Source organism: Ochotona princeps, chromosome 6 (genome assembly GCF_030435755.1).
Source record: "Ochotona princeps isolate mOchPri1 chromosome 6, mOchPri1.hap1, whole genome shotgun sequence".
Taxonomy (NCBI): domain Eukaryota; kingdom Metazoa; phylum Chordata; class Mammalia; order Lagomorpha; family Ochotonidae; genus Ochotona; species Ochotona princeps.
The window spans coordinates 59,348,392-59,372,662 of NC_080837.1; the positions used below are offsets into that span (position 1 = coordinate 59,348,392).

At 36.5% G+C, this 24,271-nt stretch overlaps 1 long non-coding RNA gene across 1 annotated transcript in view; it reads right to left on the reverse strand.

The window, feature by feature from the left end:
- The window catches only part of LOC131480468 (uncharacterized), an 82,012-nt gene extending 77,140 nt beyond the window's left edge, over positions 1-4,872 (reverse strand). Inside the window, exon 1 of the long non-coding RNA XR_009245555.1 lies at positions 4,709-4,872. This is a non-coding gene — a long non-coding RNA (uncharacterized LOC131480468). The remainder of the gene's footprint in view (positions 1-4,708) is intronic.
- Positions 4,873-24,271: the final 19,399 nt, after the last annotated feature.

The following is a 24,271-nucleotide window of genomic DNA, read 5'->3' on the forward strand; positions in this document are numbered from 1 at the left end:
AGATGCTAACCATTTTCTGTAAATCTAAAATTATTCCAAATTAGAACAACTTGTTTTGTAAAAGATGATTAGCATGTCAAAAATACACAGGCACCAATTAGAAAGTCCCCAGTGATCAAGTAACATTAAATTGGCTTACAACTCAAAGAATACAGTAAGTATGAGTGATTCCATACTGATCTGAATACATTAATTGGAAAAAGGACAACTATTCCTAACAGAAGAATGCCAATTCACAAATGCAGGAAAAATGTAAAACACCATTAGAACACCAAAGTCACAGCTATAGGCACAGTTAGCAAGTGGACGCCAAAGTTGGTGAGAAAGTTTATGGAGAAAGGATATATATATATATATATATATATATATATATATATATATATATATGTAGTTGCAGTATCTTCTCCCAGTATCTATTCATTGCAAAAAGGAAAATAGTAATTGCAGTGGAGAAGCCTAGCGATTGGGGCATTATCACCAATAAGCAAACATCATAAAAGCCCAAAATGAGATGCCCACTATAAAAATACCTGACTGCGGCTTTTTTAAGCATTGAGATCACAAACTACAAGGATAGACAAACAGCCACAGACCAGAGACAACTAAGGAGGCATGGCAGCTAAATACAATGTGGGATTCTGCAGTGGGTGCATGGGACCTCTTCGTATTACCTCTGCAATTCTCTGTAAGTCGAAAATCACTTCAGGGGAATAAGGGGTGGTCCCCTTGCTGAACACTACTCCCACTGGAGAGCATGAGCAGGGATGGGGGCAGACCAGACCAGGCAGGGCTACTGCACCTATGCGCCTCATGTGGACCAGATCAGGGACGAACCAGGCTGGGCCGATTGTTCCTACTGGTGCAATCTACAATTAGAGTGGGTGAGGGTTGTTGGGGCTTGGCCGCAGCATCAGCTGGCAGAAGCTGGCACTGGGGGCTAGTTCTGTCAAGTTAAACCACAGAACCACCCGGAGACTACATAATCCAGGAGGGGGAGTGGCCTGGGAGGGAAACAGTGGGCTCCTCTCTCTTGGGTTACCACCCCCCATGGAAAGGCACGAAAACTAGGACAGGGGCTGGAGTGGCTAGACAGAGAGACACCCAACAATATCCGTGAGGGCTGGGTAGTTGAGCTGGTTAGATGGGACATGGTTCTCATGCCCATTGACATATATGAGAGCAGAAGGGGATGTGGGATAGACTGGACACACATATTGGCAGACCAGCGCAGGGGGCGGGTCTGGTGGGGTTATTGTGGGTCGCTCCAACTGGATGGCAGCCCCCACTGGCTTGGGCGAGGGCTGAGTATGTGCTGGGTAGAGCCAGTCTGGACTGCGGATACCCATTGGTTCCAGTGGAAGGCGGGGCTGAAGACAGAACCAGCCCAGCAACTGCAACCGCCAGCTGATGGGGCGATGGACTGTGACGGGACTGGTTCTTGCCGGTACATACAGGAGTTTGGTCTGGGAACATCTCGGAGAAAGGCTCTATGGGGATTTTTCCAGTCGAGCTTTTGGACTCAGAACGCTAACCATCAGTTGACAAAGGACAGAGCAGGTCGATCAACTACCTCAGCTATGTGTTGGCAATGTAAGTGCTGGGCAAATGGAGACTCTATGATGGACTATGTCAATCAGTGGATTCTCCAGAGACCGCATTGTGCTTGGAGTGGTGAGAGTGGCAGCAATTCAGATCCTTTGAAATGTCAAAAACACTCTACCAGCTCTACCTTCAGACCAGAGATGGTCTCCCCAAGGAACTGATGAACTTATCTGGACAATATGATGCTGGACTTTATGCCTGGTAGATGCTTCCAATGAAAGAATCTCAGTTGAGTTTGAACTGTGGTAACGCAACAGGGTGGAGGAGTCCACCATGGGGGGCTGGGAGGTTTGGGGAGGGGTGGGGGAAATCCCACTGTCTATTAAACTGTCACATAATGCAATGTAACCAATAAAAAAAATCACTTCAAACATAAAATTTAAAAAACATGTTAAATCATAAAAACACAGAGGCTAGACATAAGAGGGCCAAGCATCTGGGCAGCTCTTAAAGACACAGCTTGGGATGCCTGAACCATATCAGAGTGCTTGGGTTTGAGTTCTGGCTCTGCTTCTGAGTCCATCTGCCTGCCAATGCTCATTCTTCAAGGCAAAAAGTAATACTCATGCACTTGGGTCCATGTCACCCATGTGGGAGACCTAAACTGAGTTCCAGGCTCTCGGCTACAGCCTAATGGTAGCTCAGCATAGTGGGCAATGGCTTTGCCTTTCAAATAAATAAAAGTCAATCAATTAAAGTAAGTAATAATTTTAAAAAATTTAAAGACTCATTGGGTTTGGTGCCCCAAGCACAAAACAAATACTGATATGGAAGAGGAGACAAGTATTGCTTATGGAAAAACCTCCAAATCATTGACTTTTACTGCGGAGTTCTGGTTAACACTATGAGTTCACAAACAACTGAGATGTATGGTTGATACATAAGCTTTACTCAGCAGTAGCTCATGACTTAAAGGCAAAACAATTGAAAGAGGTGTTGTAAAGGTAAACTGGAACAGTAAAATATTTAATGTGGTAAGTGAATAGGAATTTAAAAGGCTTTTTTGTTTGTTTGTTTAATTGAAAAGGCAGATACACAGATATAAGGAGAGACAGAGAGGAAGATCTTCCATCCAATGATTCACTCTCCAAGCGGCTGCAACAACCAGAGCTGAGCGAATCCAAAGCCAGGAGCCTGGAACTTCTTCCAGGTCTCCCACATGGGTGCAGGGTCCCAAGGCTTTGGGCCATCCTTGACTGGTTTTCCAGGCCACAAGCAGGGAGCTGGATGGGAAGTTGGGCCACTGACATTAGAACCGGCGTCCATATGGGATCCTGGCATGTGCAAGGTGAGGACTTTAGCCACTAGACCACCATGCCAGGCCCGTGAACAGGAATTTAAATTGGCCAGCTCCAAATAAGACATTCACAAGGAGCTCTGCTGAGGAAACCCAAGAGGAAAGAAGGCTTTTCTAGATGAACAAGGTAGGGAAAGAAAGGAAATACCTGATTACAGGTGTACAATTGTCTTCTTTGGTCTATCCCATTGGAAAGTCCCTGGTTACATCATTTAGTTGGCTGCTTTCAAGTGGTTGTGCTCTGTTTTTGCATTAACATATACAATTACAAGAAATGGCTTAGGTTTTGCTTATGTTTGAAAATCAAGCAAAGTTCAAGTCATTTATGAAGAAGCTTAACTGGTGTGGGCTGCTTAGGGCATTCTTCAGTTCTGTTCTGAATGTAATTGAACTAGCGTAAGAAGGACACACTGAAGCCTTGGTCAGCACACAGTTTGAAGGCTCAGTGGATGTCCAGCTTTCCACTCCCTACTTAGTTCCCAGTCTCGTGGATATGTATTCCTTGCCTCACTGTGATAATGAATGAGAAAACGTTGAGAAATATTCTTTCCATTTGTCCTTATCTTTTTAAAAAATCCTATTTCTATTTTTTCTTTTTTCTTTTTTTTTATTAGCCAAAGGCTTAAATGTTCTAGTAAAGAGTTTAATAAATAGAAAAAAAAAAAAGAATGTGGTCCAGCAGAAAAGAGAGTTAGACACAATCATCAAAGAAAAGATGTTCAACTTTACTCACTTAAAATAAATTTTGCATGAATTGAAACTCCTTTCAGTGGAACATTAAAGGAATAAGAGTTTCTCCTAAGACTTTATTAAAAAATAACCTTCCCTCAAAGGATGAACCATGGAAATATTTGTTTTCTTTATTGACCATCATAAATATTGTTAAACTAAGTTGTCTTGTTCAGAAAAGGTAAGGTTGAAGCGCAAAGTATATTAGGAGAAGATAAAATTTGCAAAAATTTATGTTTCTCCAAGCAAATTTAAAAAAGAACATTTATTTAAGAATATGGGATCATTCCTGCATTTGACAAGATGTGGAATATGAAGTGGAAAATTCCAGCCTATTTACAGAAATAGAGAATATGCCAGAAATTAACAAACACTTAACTATAAATCCAAATATTTAGAATATTTGGAATTTAGCCAAAATATACAATACTAAGTGAAACCATGGAGAGCTTGGAATATTGTTTTTAAAATGAGAAACATTCAGAAACTGAGAGACTGTCAAGGGTGGCCTTCCTTCACTCTCAAGGTGCCTCAGGCCCACTGAATAGCACATTGAACACACAGTTTTACAAATGTGTAAGATGCAAAAAGAGGAAGATGTGCCCAGGTCTCAGACAGGAAACAACACATGAAGGTGGATCTAGTTTTGTCAGCAAAACTGACCTTAAGGGGCCAGTGTGGGGAAACGGAAGTATTTTTCACAGGGCACGTGTTAAAAAAAAATCATAGAGAAGAGTATTACCAATACCAGTAAGTATGAAAAAGAAAAACCATGTGAGGAATAAACAAAAAAAAAATGTGATGTCACTAAAGCCATCACAGTTAACATATTCAGAAAAAACAAGTGTTTACTTGAAAGATGCTGACTCTTAACACACCTTTTCTGATCTGAAGAAGAAATGCATAAATATGTTGCATGGTCTCAGGACTGACTTCTGAGCAGAGCCCTGGATACAAACTTGGTGACCTAAGAAAACAGGTAGAAGTTACCTGTTTCACTAGTAGGGCCTGCCCACAGTGATGTGCTGTAACGGAGAAAGGGTTACCAGGAAACAGAGAACACTGTAATCCAACACTCACAGTTGTCTGTCTTTGCAGGGGTTGGGGAATAAGAGCCCAGGCACTGCAAGTAACTGCAAGAAGGAGGTGCAAGAAGCTTTCTCATAATTAAATCAAGAATAAGAACTCTCCACGAACAATGATTTCTTTCTTCAATAGCATACAAAGATATTTCAGATGAGTTTTGAGGCGCCTACAAAGCAAGATGACCAACTAGAAACAGGAATGGCTTTAGCTGAACTGGGCTATGTAATATGCATAGACTGAAAACCTATCCATCAAGGAAAGTCCAATTCATTTGATCAATTCAACAGAATCATAAAAGCAGGGGTAGTGAGACAGAATCACAGATTTGTCTATATGAGGAAGGTCCTAGTGAAAATTAAAAATGAGGAAAGGTGAATTTGTAGTCATTTATTGCTGTTTTGTAAAACTTAAGTCAAATTCCTTTTCATTCTTTTTCCATGACTATAACCTTATTAATTTATTACTAATTAATCATAATTGCTTCTTAGCCACGGTAAATTATCTTTTTAATTACCTGCTGTGCCTATAAAGCACATCATCAATTATTACTACAATCTACTAGATTGAAGTATGGGTATATACACTTAGATTGACAAAGACTTTGGAGCATTCCTGGTGACTGGATTTCCTTGACCTAACTGCCCTAAGTGTGAGTCTAAGACTCTGTCATGGGCAGTTGGGTCACAGTGAGCGACTGTGCAGTGAAATAACAATAATAACTAGTGGATTCTACTGTGTTAAAGACACTATGTTATAGACCAAATAGATTGGGTGGCTGTCTTTTCATTGCAAAAATGACAGACAATGTAGTACTATTTTCACAATTAGAAAACAATACATTTCCAAAAAGTTAAAGAATTTTGTTGTAGGTCATTGTGTTGGCATGTGTGGGCTGCAACAGCAAGGTATCACCATCTGGGTTGCTTACATAAGTTTGTTTTCTCATAATTCTGAAGATTAAAAGTTCAAACTCAAGGCGCCAATAGGATTTGTTTCTGCTTATGTCTCTCATGCTGACCTATGACTTTTTTTTCATACAAGAAGAAAAAGGTGGAGGAGAGAGAGATGTACATACACTTTTACATCCCATACACACATCTCAGTGCCTCTACCTCTTTTTATAAGGAAACCACTCTTATCAGAATAGGTCTTTACTCTTACGATATCATTTAACCTTGATTACCTCCATAAAAACTCTGTCCTTATATGAAGTCGCATTTGGGGTTAGGTATTGAACACAGGAATTTTTGAAGACACAATTCTTTCACAGCAGTCATACAGTTAACAAACCAAGTAGTAAAGATCTTGCTCAGAAATTCAATTCCAGATATCCTGTTATATTTTCCTGCCAGCCCATCACAAATAGGTTGACAGTATATACATATAGCATAACTGTTCTTTTTGATTCTAAATACACTATCAGACCACCTATTTTATTTCTGACTGCAAATCAAACATTTAGAACTCTTTTCTCCTGAAAGAAGTAGCTGAATATATGTGAAAATTGGTATTTTATAGTTTATGGATAATGTACTCTCATGTGAATAAATGGTAGCAAAATTACCATCTGTACAATAGATGCTTCTGCTTAGTAAAATTGGATCACATCAGAGTTTCTGAGGTTTTGTGCACCAGTTCGTGGGGTATGAAACTGCTAGATATTTTTCTGAAATAAGTTACATTAGAATCTAGATACAGTCTGAGCCCAGCTGAGAATAATATTCTTCCATCCATTTGGGAGGCATGCATTATATTCTTATTATAATGTAGTAACCACTATAAAGGTCATTGCAATAGAAAAGCAAACGAGAATAAGGCTTATTCTGTGCAGAAACACATATGGATGCTGGGTGTAACGGGAACACATCCAAAAGAGGGTGTGGTATTGCAGATACAGGGTGAATAGCTGCTGAGGATTCAGGCAGAAGACAATGAAACAAAATAGAAACCCAGGAAGAGAAACCAAGAGAAACTGAGTTGTATTGATAGGTTTAAAATAGATGATGAAGTAATCAAACATCTTTCTTTGCTATCCTTTAATAAGAAGATGAAATTGAAGTAACAGAAATTATCCTCTCCTACTCTCTAATTACATAAATGAAGCTAATGTTTGCTACCAGTTTTTTCTCATGTATCTCAAATAGAAGTATCTGCATCAGAGTAAGCAGCTGTGCAAAAACCTAAAAAATCAAAGTGTCACAGGAGACTCTGAGTAGAATATGCTTAGAAAAATGGCAATGAGAAGAACATGTCCCTCAAATTCTCAGAAGCAGGACACAGTGACCTTGATGAGATTTTTTTGTGAACTTCTTAAGAGGGAAAAAATAGAACAATCTGGGTTAAGCATGTTTTACAAAACAGAGAAAGCCAAGAGGAGTACAAGCTCATGGAGTCCCAGCCTGAGCCCAGAACAGAGAAGAAAGAGAGTAACCAGGCATCTTCAAACTGCTACTGAGAAGCCAAGGAGGCACAAAAATTGCTAGACAGCATTTCAGGAAGAACAAAAGGGGCCACACAGTGGTACTGAAGGTTTTCCCAATTTTTCAAGATAAAAATCTAGGGAGGAAGGTAAAGTATCCATTTTCTTTATATAAGATTTTACAAAATTGATATAAACACATGACAGACTTTGACCTATGTGCCAATTTTTAGAGGGTAAGGTTAGATTGCAGGAAATTCCTAAAGCAGGCAAGTCACCCTTGGAAAGAATCAAATACACAAGAATGTAAAGAATGCCAGGAGTCTTCCTGAACTTCTGTTTCTCACTTGAACAAAACTTCTGACAGCACAGTATGTTATATGGAATTACAAGTTAGATTCATTTTAAATCTAGTGAAATGATTAAATTATTACTGAATTAATTTTGGCTCCACTAACTGTCACAATGCTGGGAAAACTTCAATAAACCAAGATATCTTGGTGATCTTTTTATTAGAGTTTTTCATAGAGATATGTTTAATGACTTTAGGATAAATACTTTATCTTTAAATTTTTTCCCATTGTTTTCTATCATGCCTTCCAAAGATTTTCCCATCACTCTTCATCAAAAACGTAGCCCAGTTAAATAAATATCTAACTACCCTGCAATCATGCCAAGTTGGGTCAAACAACATATGAGAATGATGTCTTTAGAATTTATTTTCACCTTAGGATGAATTAGAGCTATAGCAGATCTAGGCCTAGTTTCCTACATAAATTTAAAATAAATAAACACAACATGTAAGGCTTCTTAGAAGCAGACCGTAGCTTTTTTTTTTTTTTTTAAGATATGAGTTTGGCATCCCTCCAGATAAGTCTTCACTTCTGACATTTAAGATGTGCTCTCTCTACTGCCTGAAATGCTTCTTTTGCAGTTTCGTATTTTCAGGCTGTGTAGGCAAAAAACCACTTTTGTGCTCATCAGTTTTCTACCCCTTTTTGTTAACCTTTCCTTCTTCTCTTCTTGGCCTACACAATATCACAAGTACATGATATGGCTCTACCTACAAAGTAGTTGCCTGATGTGAGTTTGGAGTGAGTTCTCAGTTTGGTTAGTAACCCCAATTCAGTGACTCTGAAGACTTGCGTAGTACCACGCTCACTGTCTCTTCCTTACATCTCATACCATATAGCCTTATTAGAGCAATTCACAATCACTTCCTAAAATATTTACTTATGAATTCAAAAGATAAGAAACAGAAACAGAAACAGATCGAAACCTCCCATCTGTGGGTTCATCTTCCAAATTCCAGCAACTGTCAAGTTTGCATCAAGTGCCAGGAACTCAAGATCTTCAAGTGTCAGGAACCTAATTCCTTGAGCCATCACCTGCTGTGCCCCAGGTGGTATTATCAGGAAGTTGGCATTCAGGATGGAGCCAGGATTTGAACCCAATCACTCCAATATGGGATACTGGTACTGTAAGTGGTGTCTTAACTACTGGGTCAAACACCCCCCATTCAAAAACATTTGTATTTCATTTACCTTTCTGCTCTCTGTATGATTCGCAAGTTGTTTTTCTGTAAGAAGCATCCATTTTCCCACTTCTATCTTAAGGGCAAGTCAAGAATTCTGGAAAAGAGTTAGTTTGTTTATTTTTATTAAGAAAAAAGGGGAGAATTCTGCCTTCAATTGTCATGGCTCCATAGGCCAGCCTTGAGCAAGCTCCGACCATTTGTGTGTTCCCTTAAATCTCTTTCAATGACGACATTCTATGCTATCGACTAATCTGAAAGTCCCTGTAAAGCTACATCACATGGCACCTGGCCCAGAACAAATGCTTAATAAATTTTGTTGGATGAATAAGGTCAAAGAGGACACGCAGATAACATTTACAGATGGTGCAGGGTTGAAGTTGATGGCAGTTACAGTGGATGATAAAAGCAATTTCTGAAAAAACAGTGAATCACATTTGACAGGAAGGGATTTCATAAGAGAAAAACGTCAAGTTTTGCACTTAACTTCTAAACAATCAACTGCAGACATGTAAGATTGTGGAATATTAGTTTAGGTAAATAGGACTCCAGAGTTTATCTGACACTAGCCAAACTCACAGAACACAGAACTTTGAAAGCACATTACAAATCATCTCAACAATGGTGCCCGATAAGAAACATATGTCTCCTGGGTAAACACTTTCATGAAATGTCAGGCAGGTGCTTCTTGGCAAGAAAAAAAAAACCTAAAATAAAGTCCTTAGTTGCATCAGCGAAAACGGAGTGCCCAAGGGATGATAGCGTAATCACTGCCGTGTCTATAACAACAATTACAACACTGCACATTTGACACTCATTTGTTTCCTTATCTCATTTCTCCATTAGACATGACATCCTTGAAAACAGAATATCTGCTCTATTATCCTTCATATCCTTAGGATATAATACAATGTACTTAGCAAACAAACACTCGGTGAAAAAACAGGTGACTCCACTGCTGTGATATGCACAGGTTCTTTCACGGGATTGAGATTGTAGGCTCTGATGAGAAGCTTAAGTTTGAATACCATCCCCCAAATGCACTAATTCTGATCCTTCACATACCATCTAACCTCCCTAAGCTTCAGTTCCATGGTCTGAAATAATGAATGCTTTGAAGATTCGATGAGAAAATAAAGGCAAGGATTTTGCAGTGTTAACATCTCGAAATTATACAGATATTAATTCAGTTCAGTTAATAGAATTCTGATAAATCACAAAGAATATATGGGGGCAAGCTTCTGACTCAGCAAATAAGTTACCACTTAGAATTTCAGAATTCCATGTTAGATGGCAGTATTTGAGTCCCCATTTCTCCACTTAACATTCAGCTTCTGGACAATATGCATCTCGGGAGGCAGCAAGTAAGGGTTCAACGATTTTCGTCCCTGCCACCCACATGGGAGGCTTGGGTGGCCTTGGCTTGTCCCAACCCTCATCGCTCTGTGTGTGTGTGTGTGTGTGTGTGTGTGTGTGTGTGTGTGTCCTTCTCCCTCTCCCTATCAAAAACAAAAAAAGAAAAGAAAAGAAAGAAAAACAGATACGCAAAATTTTCAAGACTCTGACCTGTTGAAGAAACCAAGATGCATATCACACAATGAAAGGTACTTGCAACATTAATTCTTAAGAAGGGAAGAGTTCAAAAGAAACTTGAATTTTAAATTGTTATGAATGTGAATAACTATAACCTATTTGCTTAATATCATCTGTCACATTTGCTGTATAGCTCTAGGAGGGAAAGTAGGCAGGCACCACTACTTACACTCTATAGATAAAGGAACTAAGAGTTGCCTTTGGCTTCATGCCCCACAACTGAACATGGTGAACTTGGGGATGATCCTAAGGGTGCTGTTTGGTTCACGTCTCTTCCTAACAGAGTACAGTCTCTAGGGGGCATGGAGGATGACCCATTTGTGTGGAAGTCAACGATAAGATAAATGAATGAAAAAGAAGTAAAATATTTCAGAGATTAAAAAAACCTCTAAATACAGAAATGAGGCCTTAAAAATATCCAAAATCACAACTGCATAAAAACTTTAATGAAGAAATAAGTTCACTGCCATTCTCCAATTAAGCACAGAGTCAATGCTGTAGAAGGTATCAGTGGATTGCTGGACATGACGATGTCCAAGAAGCTTTCTTTGAACACTGGCTGTGATTCTAACTGACCTAATCACAAACTATTACACTCTACACATTTCATATCTCCCTCTTTCCTCATCACAAAAACATTAGGCAACAAAATGAAGGATTTGAACACCTGAAAGAAAAAAAATAACATGTTCATTCCTTAAGGTTTTGCAATTATCATGAGGAAAATTTCCACACCTATATACCTAAAAGAAAATTCTTTGCTAACAACCCAGGAAAATTTCTTTGCCCTCACAGTTTTTTGCTGATTTTGTGACATGTTTCCTCTAAAATAATTTTAGTTAGTAAACACAATTTATGCAACCTGAACTATTATAGTGTAAAATTTTGGAAATTATGGCTATTACTTTAAATATGTTACTCTATTCCAATTGAGATAATTTCAACCATGTTTATAGGCAACATACAAAATAGACATAATTAACGATGATGTATTCACACATTTTAATTGCTGCTCTCTTATGCAGTAGTTTAACTAAATGTGAAAATTATTTCAGGGCACAGTATTCCAGGAGATGCAGGCAATAAAACAGGTTCTACTATTTTAATTTTATCCACCACCCAACTATGCAAATGTCATTTAAATCTTTCTGAATTATTTTCAGTATGATTAATTATATTTTTCTAAAATCCATCTCATGAGTGGCCTCTGAGGTGGGGAGAGCACAGGCTGTTGCTGGAAGCTGTTGAAGAAGAACCATGGTGTTTGGAATTGGGGGTCTAGCACTGAAGCTGCACCCAGAGGTGATGAAACAGATGATACACAAGGCTGTGCTAACCTCCCTAGAGAACTTGCTCATCTCTGTGGCCCTGCTGTGAGTCCTTCCTTTTATCAAGAAAGTGGACAGCATATGATAATTGTGCACCACACATGGATGCTTGAGACAAACTTGGCCATGGTTTCTACTCCTTCCTGCAAATGAACAGGTCTGGAAAGGTGGGTTAGACTCTAAATGAACACACAGATTCTCCCCAGAAATAAGCTCATCTCTGGTAACTGACTGTCACAGCCAAGTCATAAAAGCAAATTAGGAGGTATGAAGAGATGTGTGGTGACAATGTTCTCTTCTAGTTGTGATAGTCAGCCTGACAAAGGATTGAGTGTTGGTGTAAATGTAATGAATACCCAGGTCCAATTTCAACAAGCATTAATTGCAAGGAAATAGCATCTGCAATGCCCCCATCCTGTCAGTTGCTTCTGATTACCTTTTCTGTTTCTGCCGTCAGTGTACTTGTGAAGAGTTTTTTACAATTAGTTATGTTGTGGTAGAAGTCACACAAAGCCACAGTGACATTTAAGCACACGGCTTTTCATTCATATTTTTGGTAGATGCACCGATTTTTGAAACTCCATCTCTTACAAATGTATAATAAGGAAAAATTCATAGAACAACCAGAAAATTAAATAGATTTTCATCTTGGGAAAAATGAGAAATTAATTAGCCCAGCAACAATGGAGCTAATATTATCTTTCTAAGGAATTTCTTAAATCAAGCATTCATTCTACTTAAGTTTTTAACTTTAGAATAATATGTTAGCAAATAATAAAATATTACATAAATTTCACTAAATTATAATAGTCTGAGTTCATAAGTGTAATATATGTCCTAATATTTTATATACGTTTTCATACACAGATTGTAGAGTAGATTAATTATAACATTTCTTTTAAAAAAAGATTTATTTGTTTTTATTGCAAAGTCAGATATACAGAGAGGAAGAGAGACAGAGAGGAAGATCTTATGTCTGATGACTCACTTCCCAGGTGCCTGCAACAGCTGGAGCTGAGCCAATCCAAAGCCAGGAGTCCAGAGTTTCTTCCAGGTCTCCCATGCAGGTGCAGCGTCTCAAGGCTTTGGGCCATCCTTGACTGCTTTCCCAGGCCACAAGCAGGGAGCTGGATGAGAAGTGAGGCTGCTGTATTAAAACCAGCGCCCATATGGGATCCCAGTGTGTGCAACGAGAGGACTTCAGCCACTAGGCTATTGTGCTGGGTCCTTTATAGCACTTCCTAAAAGTGTTCCCCAGAAGACATTTTAAAAATCAATGTAAGAATAAATCTTTAAAAAAAATCAATGTAAGCCTCATGTCATCTAATTTTTAAAAAGACATACGCCTATATATTTAGGAAAACAGAAAAATTTTGCTACTAGTTTAAGCTGATCACTTAATATTTAAATATTTAAATAGCTAAAACTAAATCATTTGTATTCAAAATAGGTTAAATGCTCTTCACTTTTTATTTAACCTTTAATAGGTGAGTATTCTCATTAGCAGAAACTGATTTCCTTTCATTTTAAACTACATTTTATTCAATTACATGCTGAATATGGAATGAAAATCTTAGGTGATAAAACATTCTGAGAAATGAAATGAGAAAGGTAACACCATTCTCTATCAGTTTTCAATAATTATCTGGCAAAACCCAATCACAGATTTTGTGCTTTCAAGATAGAACAACTACTTAAGCAGCAATTATTGTATTTATGGATTCCCATAAAGCTTTAAAAGCACAAAAGCAAATAATAAAGATTGTCTTTCCGAAATTACATTAGCTCAAATATAATACCAAGAGCTTATTTTGTCTGATATTTTATTGACTGTACAACTTAATATATTCTGCCACTGCCTTTTGTAAAGTTGAAGTTATTTAAGCTTACTGTTGGATTATATGGAGCCTACCAGGGAGCAAGTCATGTAATGCATGTTTAAAAATGATGACTTAAACATCCTACAGTCCAATGGAGTACCCTATTGCTGGTGATCATGGGAAGTTTCAGGAGGGTTGGAACAGAACATAGTCAAGAGCAGTGTATAGGTCAAAAGAGTCATTGGTTCCCTGACAAGGGTTGGAATACGCACATTTGAGGAAATTTGATTTTTAAAAATCAACCATGTGATACATATTTGGTTTCACGGTCAAGTTTGTGGTAGATGCGCACTCATCCAACCCCAAAAAGCCTGTGTTGATGCTCTCTTCTGGATGCTGCCTCTAGGTTCATTCTAACACAGGTCAAGGGAGGCAGCAATGAGGACTCAAGTAGTGGAACCTCTGCCTTCTAAGTAGAAATTGGGACAGGTTTCCCAGCTCCTGATGTAGTCCTAGTTGTAGCATGCATTTAGGGAGTGAAAAAAAATGAATTTATCTCTCAAATAGATAAATAAATAAAGTTTTAAATAAGTAAATATCTGCTTAGATTTAGCCCTGAAAATCAGAGTCTATGCTACATCTAACCTAGCAGTACTATGAGGAATTCTAAGTTCTGGGAGATGTTTGGAAGTTTTCTGCTATGTTTGGCATTGTCTGTGCTATGTCATAGCTTTGGGATTCTTAATCCTTCAATGCATATTTCACATCCTATTGTGCGTTTATTATATTTTCACTAGCTTGGAGTTTCAACAACTCCGCTCTCACTAAAAATTAAGGCAAGGGCGAGAAGGTGAGATTTAAAAGTTCCGCATAGAACCAAAAGTATATTGGGCTAATATGTGGTTTGCTAGAACACCCATGCATGAAATATACTGAGATTATTTTGTCAGAGAAATGCACTTTATTTCTGATAAGCATATAGAAAGAAATGTATTTTTAAATTTTAAGCATTTTAGCAAGCAATACATAATCATTTATTGTAAAAGCATTACTTTATAGTTACTTTTTACATTCTCAAAAAAATGAAGTTGACATTCTGCATGAGCATGAATGAATAGGCAAGTATGGGGAACACATTTTGTATATTTTAAAGATTCAATATTATTCTCTTAAGGAAAATGTATTGTAGTAACTGTATATTTGTTATCTGATTCGTGTTATGGACATACCTAATGTGATTATTTAATCAGTGAAAACGTCCTGAGAAAAATGGCAGTGTAATTGAGTCTCTTCTTGGCAAATACATTTCATAAACAGAAATAACGCTATTTTACTCTGGAAAAAGTGAGTCATCTATACCAGAAACCATAATACTGTGCAAAGTAGGATGCATTATATAAAACAACTGAATTGAAAAGAAATAACTTACAGTGAAATATCAAAAGCACTCCCTCTTTACTCCTTTTTCTTCCTTTTCTTTTGCTCTTTTTCACAATTATTAGAGAAGTTCTTTACTAGCTCTACAATATTACGTATTAAATACTATTAAATGCCTAGTCATTTAATATTTAAGAAGCTTAACTCAGACAATTGGAAACATGATGGATTTAAATGTAGGCTTTTAATAACTGTACAGCAAATGTAGAAACAGCAGTCTTCAGCTGAGGAGCTGTGAACTTTCTAGTTTTATGTACCTGAATCAAATGTATAACAGAAAGTAACAAATATTCACTTTTTAATAATTACATTGAGTATTGATCAGCTTTCCATGATTACAATACAGCACTTGAGGCTAGGTAAGTTACTAAAGAAAGGAGGTTTATTTTGGCTCACGTTTCTGGAGGCCCAAACCACAAGGCCACCTTTGGTGATGACCTTTTTGCTGGCCAAGTCCAGAAGCAGGGCAGGGTGTCTCATGAATGGAAGGAGCATGCCTGTGGGTCTTCTGATCTCTCCCCTTCTTATGAAACCCTCAGTAGTTAGTCAAGGAGACTCTATCCTGATGGCCTTATGTAATCCTAATCACCACCCAAACATTCTGTCTTACAATCGCCCTAGTCAGATTAAGTTTCCAACCTCACAATATGCCACAGAGATATTAAGTTTCAACAAGAAGTCATGGAGGATCATCAAAGCCACATCCAAACCATGGCAAGACCCTATTTAACAAACAAACTTTGTTCTGATTTGATTAGGAAATATTCTTAACTCCCAAAAGTCACTCTTCTTGGCCAACACTAAGCAGTGAAATCTCAAATTAAGGGCTTGGCACTGCCTATTAGACCACTTGAAGTATGGACTCCTTTTGTGTAAAGGTCAGTAGAACAGCCTCGCCAATATCCATAGTAGCATTCCAGGGACAAGGATGGTGAGTTAAACAGAACACAGTAAGAATGTAAGCATTTTATATGAACATATCTGATTGACCTTGGGTTTTAATTTTTTTTCTTTTCTTAACTATAAAAAACATTAGAATGCACCCAAATCAAATGGCAGATAAATCCTAGAACACTCTTAGATCACACTGGAAATACATTGGGCAGAAAAGCAGCGTGAAAGTTCAAGATAAAGTGAGTCCATGATGGGGATCTGAAGAAAGGGGGAAGAAACACCACTGGTGGATGCAGTTACAATGGCCTTCTGATATATTTATCTGAGTGACATATACTTGGACATTTAAGTTTATTGTTATACTTTAGAATCAAAATATTATTATTGTTTATAAATAATTTCAAATATAACAAATATGGCATTAAAAGTGATGATATAGATGCAAGTTTTAAAAGTATTAATTATATTTGGAAAGAGTATCACACATGTTCCAAAGAGATGTAAGAACTTAATTTCTTTCTGAAAAAAAAAAGTTTAAAATTTCTATTGTAAACATCTTTAATGTTTCTACTGATAACAAAGTTCTGTGCTGTGTTGTCTTCCATATATATTGTTTATCCATTATTACTAACTTTGAATAGCTATTTGAATATTGCTCCTATTTAACATTTCAGTTCACAAAAATAATTTCTTGCTTCCTTATTCTACTTTATTTGTATAAAGGGAATAAATTTGAAATATTTCATATCTACGGTATTTCTAAAATAAATATTCATTTATTTGTTTGAAAGAAGTGTTAGAGAGACAGACAGAGAGAGAGAGAGGGAGGGAGAGAGAAGAGGGAACCAACCAGCTGTTGGTTCAGTCCCAAAACAAGGAACTTCTTTTAGTCTCTCAAAAGGATGGAATGGGCCCAAGCACTTGGGCCATCTTCTGTTCCAGTCCCAGACAGATTAACAGGGAACTGGATCAGACGTGAAGCACCCAACACATCAGCTAGCACTTACATGGGATTCCGGCACTATATTGCAGTGACTTTACCCAGTGAGGAACGACACCAGCCTCCACACACAGTCTTAAGAATATAATGATACTTCCTATTCTATCCATACTCCCCTTACTACCACTCTCCCTCCTACTTCTTCCTTATTTTTATTTTAATTTTTGCAATAACAGGCTTTCAATTTCCTAAATAAACGTAACCTTATCTTCCACTAAACAAGTTGACAAGTAGTAAGTCCAAAAACCTCAGGAGTATAGACAAAATTTATATAAAAAAATAAATTTCAAATTGTCAACTTCATAGACATAATGTTTTTGTACACTATGTATTAGTTACCACAAACCAGAGAAAAATTATGACACTTCTGATATTGGGACTGACTTATTTCATTAAGTGTCTCCAGATGCATCCATTTTATTATAAAGGACAGGATTTTCATTCTTTTTTATGGCTGAGTAATATTGCATCATGTATATCAACATCCAGTGACCAGCTGATGCACATCTGAGTCAATTCCATGTCCTAGTTATTGTGACCAGAGCTATTATAAACATGGGGTTCAGAAAACTCTGTCATATGCTGATTTCATTTCCTTTTGGTAAATTTCCAGGAGTGGGATATTGGACCATAGGTTAGATCCAATTCCCATACCTTCTTCCATATGGTTGTACTAGCTTAAATTCTAATGAGCAGTGCATTAAAACATCTTTTTTTTTCCCACACATTTTCACCAGCATTTATTAGTTTTTGACTTTTAGATGACAGTCATTCTAACCAGGTTGTGGTGAGACCCCTTGTTTTGTGTTTGCATTTCCTTGATGACTACCATTCCTGAGCACTCTTCCTTATGTTTATTGGTCATTTGTATTTCATCTATAGGAAAATGCCTATTTATGCTCCTCGTGAATTCTTTTCCAAAGAACTTTTGTCAGTGCTAACGTCTTACATAGTTTCCCCAAAGTTTTCCCTGGTAATCTAATGGTATCAGATCACAATTTACACCCTTAATCCACTGAGTTGATTTTTGTATAATGAGTAAGATAAGGGTCTTGTTTCATATGTGTATATTTGTAGATTCAATTTCCTAACACCATTTAATGATGAGAGTGTCCTTTTTAGGGATGGATTTTAGCTAACTCATCAAAGATTAGTTGGTTGTAGCTGCATGGATTAATACAAGGTTTTGTTCATTGGTCTACATATCTATTCCAGTGCCAGTACCAGGCTATTTTGATTATAATTTGCCCTGTAGCATTTCTTGAAATCTGTTATTCTGAGACCGCCAGGTATTTTTGCTTTTGTTGTTGTTTAAGATTGCTTTAGATATTCATGGTATCCATTTGAATTTTGGCATTGTTTTTCCTAGATCTGAGAAGAATGTCCTTGGTATTTTGATTGCCTTACAGTTACATGAATTCCTTTCCTATATAAACACTAATGTCTTTGTTTACCGAACTGGGGAGCATATCTTGCACAGTCTTTTCTTCCCATCAGTGCATGTCTTTTACAGTTCTCTAAATCCCTGCCTCTGTGGAGATGCACCTTTCTCTCAAGGAATGTTAGACCACATTTGGGCCCTTTTGATGTTCTCTTCTGCACTAATGAGTTGTGCTACCTGCCATTAGCCATGAGCGAGTGAAAGCTTTCATCCTTGCTGCTATCCTGCATGTCAGGTATTTGCAGTCTCTCATTTTATCCTTTGTTTCCTGTTTACGTATCATTGACTGTCAAAGGTCTAGTTTCATTTTGTGCTAATTCCTCTTTTTCTCTTCAATCAGAGTTCCCAAGACTGTTTCTTAGATTTTGCTAAAATTTGTGTACATCATCCTGTTAAAATCAATCTGTCCCTTTCTTTCTCTGAACTACACACATTTTTCTAAACCATCCAAAAGATAGGAAAGTCCTTTTTTATTTTATTAATTATATTTGCAGATGTCTCCTTTGAAGTTGGTTCCTGCCTTGAAATTGAAATTGTCAGATCAATTTCTCTAAGCCTGAGGCATGTTTTCAGCCCACAAAGGTGTAAAATATAGTTTTGAATCTTCCTAAGAAGAGACAATAGAATATGTACATCTTAAATGCAAACACAGTGATTCTTCTTGGCTTCATTTCAATGTGTACAGTTCTAATTTAATGCTATGTCCAGTGAGTAGAGGTTAAATAATACCTTATTTCGAGGTGTAGAAAAAATTTCAATATTTTACCCATATTACCCAATTTACCCATATATTGAAATAAAGTTTATTTTATCAATACTGACAAGGTAATTAATAATTATTTGTTTGCGCAGGAATAGTTTAAGCAAAACTTTAGCTTTCGATGCAATTGGTGAAGTAAAAGCCTTTTTTTCCCCTAGAGAGATCTTTTTTAGTTTTGTGTCTGAACGACTAATGTAATTTAATATACCACAAATTGCCTTCATTTAAAAAGTTTATTCTCAGTTAAATGTGTAAATAGTATTAATAACACATCAGTAAGGAAATATAAAGTGAATGCTACTGGCCCAATTATAATAAAAAGCTTTTCTGCTGACTGATCTCTAAGTCATATGAATGTAAGAATATAAGAAAGTCAGTTTCTAGGATTCAAAATAAACATAAATTTAGTGGTCTTAATATTATGCCACACTATTTGATTAATTGAAGTATTTAAAAATTACTAAAATTAGGTTTGGAAAATAAGGCTTAAAATATATCAACGATAGTTCAGAAAACTGTATAAATGAATAGAAAGCATAATGTTTGCTGTAAGGTAGGGTATCAAGAGTTTGTTAGGACAGGTGTTTGGCACAGTGGGTAAGACACCACTTGGGACACTCACATTTGTATCAGAGTATATGAGTTTGAAAAAGAGGTTTTTTTTTTTAATTCCCACAGTTTTCTGAAAATTCACTCCAGATTCTTGCTGATGTTTACCCTAGGAGGAAGCAGCCGATGAGTTCCTGCCAACCTCATGGGAGACCCAGTTTCAGCTTTATGCTCCTGGCTTCAACCAGGCTGCTGACAGCATTTGGAGAATGAAACAGTAGAGAGAAGGTCTCTCTATGTCTCTTTCTCTACCCCTGCATCCCTTGTTCTGTGTCTCCTGGTCATTCAAGTAAAATGAAACATTGTTTTTAAGGAAAACCTGTTATAATAAAAATATCTAAAATTGCACTCCTAAAAGTTCCAGGGAGAATGAGACAGAGTGAGAGAATTAGTAAGAAGTCCTAGATATCTTTTAATTGTATAGTAAGAGCAAAATGTAATTTTGTGTGAATTAGATGAGATCCCTAATATATTACTACATCCTGTTTCATGGAAAAGTATGGATGGATAATAGCTAGGACCAGAACAGCAAAATAAAGTGGAAAGTGAAAAATCATGACAGTGGTTTTGTCAAGTGAACATCCCTTAGAGATTTATTCTACTAGGTTAGTGTTGATCTAAAGAATGGCTAATTAAAAATCATGATTATGTTTAATTACATAGTGATAGTATCATACTATCACTTCCTCTTGTTAAAATGAATATTTTACCTTCGTGATATAATGAAAGTGTCTTGATCATACGTTTAATGCCTTTCATTTACTTGCTATATGTACCATATCTAAGAGGACTTCCCATTAACATGAACTTCAAAAGACAGTCTTTTCTGTGATTCTAGCCCAACCAGTCATCTATTGGTTATAAACCACATTCAAAGCAACGTGGTAGATGATGCTAAGCAAACAGAATCACACTTGCTGATTCACATGTCCCGGGGCACCTCTGCATCACCTTCCCTGCTCAAAATTGGTCCATTGTAATTTTCACCCACATTTTGCCCATCATACCACTTCACAACTTCAGTTCAATAGGGAAATACACCTCATTTATATATAATAAGAGGAGAAACTCAAATTCACAGGGAAAGGGACAAGAATACAAGACAGAATGGATTGAAAAAAATTCAACCTTCAATAAAGGCTTGATACTAATTATTAAAGAAATGAAGTTTGACAGCATTCATTAAATATTTCCCAGAAATCTAAATTTTCTTTTTTGTGTGAGAAATCCTCAAGAATTAGGTTATATTTAAAAGATACATACCAGTTACTAGGGAATATAAGTCAATCAACTGATTAATAGTTACCTATGGCATATAAGCCACTGGGTAGGAGTTATGGGAAAGCAAAGCATATGATGACTCTCATCCTAATGGAACAGCCAACATGTCATAAATCAGACAGAAGGGAGTGAAGATCTACACAAATGAAATAAATGATACTTTGTCACTGCCAAAGCTTCAGAGTAGGAGCCTGAATGTTACAGAATGTATTTCTGTAGCAGGAAGAAGCTTCCACCACAGATCTTTCAAGTATTTTGTTAGATGTCGGCCCTGAAAATTTCATCCTCTGTCAGAATGAAAAATTATAATCCTCGAATTTATCTCCTAATTGCCCTCAGTAGGAATAAGGGGGACTGGCCTGTAACTTTTGGACAGTTATAAATGAAGTCCTAATGTGCGGAAGGAAAATCACTTCCAAGCTGGAGGGAAACCTCTATGGTAGAACCATATAGGATTTAAGATACTGATTTCTTTATCTTATTTTGTGTGAGGCTTTTATCCTCAAGTCTGACACACAAAGAACATTGAGATTGCTGTTGCCTAGACTAACCATCAGTGAAAAAACCAAAATTGGACTCTGTCTTTAGTTTCTGAAGAGCAAAAGAGCAGCAGCACAAAATGTAGGACTTCTCAGACCCACGGGCCACAGTAGAATGCTGTTGGGATGAAGCAAACCTACTTTAAAAGCTAAACAGAATTTACTTAAGTAGCCATAAATTTCATCTGAATTATACCTTTGGATAGTACTTTGTGAATGGCCAAGACATTAAAATTTTAGGATTAGTTGCTAATTTATTCTCATTTCTTTTTCCCCCCAAATTATATCTTTCATAATATAGATACAGATATAGATATAGATATGGATATAGATATAGATATGTGTGTGTTGTATATAATACAATAAGAGATCTCACAAACTGAAATAAAAGGTTTCAGCATTTGGAGAAACTATATTAATGGGAGCTTACTTTAAAATCATTTATAATGAGTAGAAATTTTCCATATCTGTCTTGTCTCATTAAGAAGATCCCAGATATAATAAACTCAGTTCCTTAACCAATAATCAGACTGATTTATGGGGCTGTACACACTTCTGAGATAAACATTCAATACAAACTTGATAAATGAGTAACTATATGAAAAGCTTTTCCATTATTAGAATGCAAAGGAAAGATTAATGATAATGAAATAGATTGGTGAATATAATTTAATTTCTTATTACTAACAGCCCTGCACTGTTCATTTTTGGGGTATGTAGCAATTAGAAACCACAGTGTTAAAACCAGAGGGTAATTTGGGATTATAACTCATAAATTACAAGGGATGGAAGAAATGATGGATTTTTTTTTCTTGTGAGTTTCAAAATTCTTAGCTTGCTACAGTAGATTACAAATGACTAAAATATATGAATTATAGAATCTTAAGAAAGTTGCAAATAGCTTCATATAATCCTCTCTATTTGTAAATGATGAAAGCAAAATCCAAGACTGGGTTTCATAAGTTAAATTTCTAGCTAAGCTTGCATTGGAAGGCTTAGTACCCAAGACCCTGGAAGCCTAGAATGGAACTTTCTATGAGGAGATATCAGACTTCATTCTGTTATTATGCCTGCCGCCTTTGCTATATATGATATCTGCATAATTCAACTATACTGATGTATGCATTAGCAGTAGTACTCTTGTAATTGCTAAATAATATTCTGTAACAGAAATATGCTGGCTCGTTCATCCATTCTGCTCTGAATAAAGGCTATCACTCATACATGGGACACTCATACCCAAGTATTTTCATGTGCATGTTTGCATTTCTCTTAGGTTATTACCTATTTGTGCAATTTCTGGATCTATTAACTGGGGAAGTATATTATGGAACTCCCAACCCTTCCCCAAAGATAGAAAGGAAAAGTCTATATAAAACGGTCAAAAAAATTAGAAACTGGAATGTTTGTATCCAAGCAAATGTATATCAGATATGAAGGCAGAAGATAAACTTTTTAAAATATGCATGAATATACCTTTTTCTTGAAGTAAAAGTGAACTGAACTTAGCTCTCCACCGTGAAAGGCATGGCTGTGATCACAAACCCTATGTTGCATCAGGATTTACAAAACAAATAATAAATTTTTGGTTGCACACAAGAATGTAAATATCTAAATCCCATAATAGAAAAACCATAATTTTTGGGAAATGAAGGGAAAAGTGAGAATAGATAACCAATAAGACCAGAGACATTTAAAATAGATAAGTGAATAGAATTACAAAATATAAACTATATTTTAATATATATATATTTTGAAAGCAGAGGAGCAGGAAAAAAAGATTAAATCAGAGTGAGATCAAAGGACTAAGTTTCTGGTGTTACATAGCATAGTGAGGAAACTATGGTTCACAGTAACCTACTAGATATTGTATGAACAAATAGAAGAAAGAAGCTCTAAGCCTGCAACCGTAATGTCAAAGAAGGAGAAATGTTGATTACTCTGCTTTGATCAGTGTGCATCATACACATGTACTGAATCTTCTTCAAACTGTGTCTATGAAACACGTGAACTCTGTTCTCTACAGGAATAAGGGGCAGTAGAGTGGGAAGTATCACTATACTCCTAAGTCTGTACTGTGAAATTTGCTCACTTTGTAAGAATAAAATAAAAAAAGGGGAGAAAAGCAACTGGAAAAAGTCCACATTAAAAAAAAATGCTATTAGATACAGATTAATAAAAATTTTTAAAAGAACCTTAAAAAGGAAATGTCACACTGTAGTCCACAAATGTATATAAATATTGTTAATAAACATGGAAAACAAACTAAAACAAAATGGACATAACTTAAATTCATACTCAGTTATAATTTTGGGGTTATATATGAAGCTAAAAAGGTAGAGAATTCAGTGACTAATGCAAATTTAATAATTAGGAAGAAAGAATTGAGTCCTTTCTATACAACAAAAATAGAAGATATGACACCAATAAAGTAATAGAGCTTTAACAATTATCTCTATCATGTCAACAATGCTCAGAATTTTCCTATGAAAAGAAAATAATTCCCATCAAACCACAAAGTCTAATCTAACTACACAGTATCTACAAGACACATAATCTAGAGCAATACACCAACATCTAGAGAGAAACATGTTTAACAATGTTGAGACAAAGTTGTCTTATTTCTATACTTTTCCAATTTGGCTAAAGTAAGAAAAGCAATCCATACAAAAGCCCCATAATCTGGGCAAGAAATCAGCAGGGAGTACCTCTCTATGTGCTGGTCCTGTATGCTTGCTTACATATTCACAAGCTGCCATTTGCTTAAGAAGAAGGGTAATGCTTCTGTTGACTTGGAAAAACAAGACTATTGGTGATGTGCCCCAACTGTAGTCAGTGTTGCCTTTCCTTAGAAGAACAGCAGCACTGGTTGCTTTGGGGGTAGGGAGATGACTGGTTATGT